This window comes from Cebus imitator, unplaced genomic scaffold (assembly GCF_001604975.1).
Source record: "Cebus imitator isolate Cc_AM_T3 unplaced genomic scaffold, Cebus_imitator-1.0 Scaffold7, whole genome shotgun sequence".
Classification (NCBI taxonomy): Eukaryota; Metazoa; Chordata; class Mammalia; order Primates; family Cebidae; genus Cebus; species Cebus imitator.
In genome coordinates this window covers 7,317,301-7,321,271 of record NW_016107322.1, presented here as the reverse complement: position 1 = coordinate 7,321,271, position 3,971 = coordinate 7,317,301, and the positions used below count along the sequence as shown (strand labels likewise).

Here is a 3,971-nt window from a genome sequence, read left to right as displayed (position 1 = left end):
TTTTTGAGACAGAGTCTCACACTGTGTCACCCGGTCTGGAGTGCAGTGGCACCATCTTGGCTCAGTGCAACCTACACCTCCTTGTTCAAATGATTCTCCTGCCTCAGCCTCCCAAGTAGCTGGGACTACATGGGTGTGTCATCACACCTGGCTAATTTTTGTATTTTTAGTAGAGATGGGGTTTCATCATGTTGACCAGGCTGGTCTTGAACTCCTGACTTCAAGTGATCTGCTGGACTCGGTCTCCCAAAGTGCTGAGATTACAGGCATGAGCCACCACTCCCGGAGATCTTTTTTTTTTTTTTTTTTTTTTTTTTTTTTTTTTTTTTTTTTTTTTTTTTTTTTTTTTTTTTTTTTTTTTTAACCATTTCCTATATTTTCTTTTATGGTTGGTTTCTTTGTCTTAACACGATTTTTAGCAGCATTGCTGTATCTTCAGTATACCAACACGAACCACCTTAGCCCCTGAGTAATCAGATATTTAAGAAAAATACAAAAATGTGATCCAGACAGTTCATTATTCTCCCTATATTGCTGTTTCAGATTAATAGTGTGCTTTTAAATTTCTGTAGTTTGTATTGCTAAAGAAACACTTAAGACTTCACTTTTTTACATGGCTTGCCTTCTAATTGTATTTCTCTGGTAAAATATTTAACCGTTACTTCCTGAATCATGGATTCTAAGGTGCAATAAAAATCCAAAGGAAAATATATTTGTTTTATACAGACACAGATTTTTTTCCCAGAGCTTTTTCAATGACTGCTGCAGAAATGACTGAGTAAAGGTTTCCGGAATGAATAGTTACAGAAACTTACTGTCATACAGAAGTCCATGCAGCCCCGGGTAAAAGTACTTATGTATCTCCTTTTGTTGAGCTCTGTATTTCTTTTATGAATCTGCATATTGGGGGAAAACTTCCATCTGCTCTCTTTTAGCTGATTCCATCACATTTTTGAGCTGTGCATCATTACAGAGCTTCAGAGAAAGATGATCATTTACATTACATATGGATATAAAGTAGAGAAGGAGTTGATGAATTGCAAACAAGTATAATTTATATAAACAAAGTGTGCCAGAAGTGCTTTTCACCCCATTTTACTCGGCAACTGGGATGATTCCTGCCCATTCACTTGGCCTAGTGCCCAAGAACTCAGAAAGGAAACGATCCTGTTAGCCTTACACATCAGGATTCTACTCCTGCCCTATGAGGAAATGGGGCTTTGCACTCAGGCCCATCAGGGACCCCTGAAGGTCAAAAGAAACCACTGAATATACTAATGTCATTTTTTAGATTCTTCCCTCATGGTTTCTAAACTTATAATGTACCTCACACAGACCTTCTGATACTCTAACTGTTGGGAATTCAAATGTGAGAAGTTTGCATGATGAGAATAGGGAAGGGGGGGTATGATTAGGTCATACATGTTCCTGGTAGCTTCTCAGCCTCTTTCTGCACTTTGATTTCTCATGGAAGATTGTTTGCCTAAATGCTCATAAGCTTCATAAATAGGTAAATGGGTGCCTTCCTAAGGGCTTCTCTGTTATCTGTAGCATAATGAGTTGTGACCCCGTAATCTTTAAGAGACCAAGGTCCAGGGTGCAGTAATACCAGTAATAACCCCAAAACTTTTATTTATGTTTTTCACTCATTCATTAGGCATTTATTTATAAATCCTTCATTCTTCAAAAATGAGAACTCCAGCCAGGCGCGGTGGCTCATGCCTGTAATCCCAGCACTTTGGGAGGCAGAGGCAGGCGGATTGCCTGAACTTCGTAGTTCAAAAGCACCCTGAGCAACATGGTGAAACCCTGTCTCTACTAAAATACAAAAAAATTAGCCAGGCATGGTGGCACACACCTGTAATTCCAGCTACCAGCTTGGGTGACAGAGTGTGAGACTCCCTCTCGGGAAAAGAAAAAAAAAAAAAAAAAAAAGTACTCCAATCAAGCTAGGTGTGAGGAATCAAAGCTAAATATAATACAGCTTCTTCCTAAGCTGGTCAGGAGTAAACAAAGAAATATTCTTTCATGAAGAAATGGTCATTCATCTGAGAAGCTCTGTTAAGCCAGCTAACTCTCTCATTGCTTCTGACAAACACAGTTGTCCTAGTTCTGAGACAGTTTGTGTCTGACAAGTCCATGCCTGCATTGTGGTAGCATGTACACTGCTTCCACTGAATATCCAGACATCAATGAGTAAAATGAAGTAGTGGATATAATAACAGTAGTTGTTTTATGCACGTACTGCATGCATTGTGCTGTGTGCTTTACATACATTATCTCGTTTAATTGACAACATTTTGTAGATTTAAAAAAAAAAAAAAAAAAAGACTAACCTTAGAAGATAAATGACCTGGCCAGGTGTGGTGGCTCACGCCTGTAATCCCAGTACTTTGGGAGGCTGAGGTGGACGGATCACGAGGTCAAGAGATCGAGACCATCCTGGCCAACATGGTGAAACCCTGTCTCTACTAAAAATACAAAAATTAGCTGGGTGTGGTGGCACGCGCCTGTAGTCCCAACTACTTGGGAGGCTGAGGCAGGAGAATTGCTTGAACCTGGGAGGTAGAGGTTGCAGTGGGCCAAGATCGTGCCACTGCACTCCAGCCTGGTGACAGAGTGAGACTGTCTCAAAAAAAAAAAAGAAGATAAATAACCTGCCCAGAGTCACACAGTTCTCAAACGAGATGGTTCAACTCCATGACCTCCTCCAGTCTCTATGTTTAGGTCAACACTGGGTATGATCAGAGGAATTCAGCAGTTAAATAGGAAGTAATATAAAAGGAAAGTTACTTTTATCTCATTTCTATGGACAAATTCCTGGTCAAGTTTAGAAGCTGCCGTTCGTTTACCTATATTTAGTCTCTATTCATTTTGCTCTCAACCTTTACATGATGGTAGCGTGACTTCCCACTTTATGAAAGGGTACTTGAAGTCTGTATGCAAATTAGTTATACAAGTTTCTTTGATGGTTGTGGGGAGGATGGAAGTGCGTGTGTGTGTGTGAAGTGATGGAGTATCTACAATTTCTTCGTATTATTTTTCTCAGAACTTCTGCTTGTAACGGAAGTTTCTCAACATGAAATGTCATCAAGTTGGCCTCACTCAGGAAGTTGCAAAGCACTTGACTATAACCTCAGTAAACTGTATGTTTTGTGAAATCCTGATAATATTTAGCTGCCTGTCTTTTGAAATTTTAAAAGTTATTTTATTTCTGAACTAAACTCCTTGGCAATTTAGTTGATTAAAAAAGAAAAGATTATAATAAAATACTTCAGAGTGAAGATAGATTCATGTTTACATTAGCAATAGAACAAGGGAAACTCAGAATTTAAATGATCTAATTTTTATATTCATCAAAAACTATTAAGATGATTTTATTTATTTATCTAGAATAAAATTCCTCTAATCATGCGTACTGTCACAACATACTTAAATTTGGAAAGATAGGGAATCTCTGGGATCAGAATAACTGTTGTATCATAGATATACAACAGTGTGTATATGAAAGACTCAGTGGGTTCCGACGAGAGAAGCTGTGGTATGATTCTCATGCAGTTTTATAGTTAAAAAGACCTTTTTTGGCATAGTCTTGGACAGCATACATGTTCCATGTTTAAATATGTCTGACTGAATAAATCAACAAATGAGACTAGGAATGTCATCAGGGTTTATCCTAGAAACACAAAGCCAGTATCATGATCCTGTCATTATTAAAATGTTAATCCTTTAGCCATCTTAAAAGACTCAGACTTGGGGCCGGGCGTGGTGGCTCAGGCCTATAATCCCAGCACGCTGGAGGCTGAGGTGGGTGGATCACGAGGTCAGGAGATTGAGACCATCCTGGTCAACATGGTGAAACCCCGTCTCTACTAAAAATACAAAATAAAACTAGCTGGGTATAGTGGTGCATGCCTGTAATCCCAGCTGCTCAGGAGGCTGAGGCAGGAGAATTGCCTGAACCCAGGAGG

At 39.2% G+C, this 3,971-nt stretch overlaps 1 long non-coding RNA gene across 1 annotated transcript in view; it reads left to right on the top strand.

Moving 5' to 3' along the window:
- The window catches only part of LOC108312113, a 199,390-nt gene that overhangs the window by 96,823 nt on the left and 98,596 nt on the right, over window positions 1-3,971 (top strand). The gene's annotated exons all lie outside the window — the stretch shown is intronic.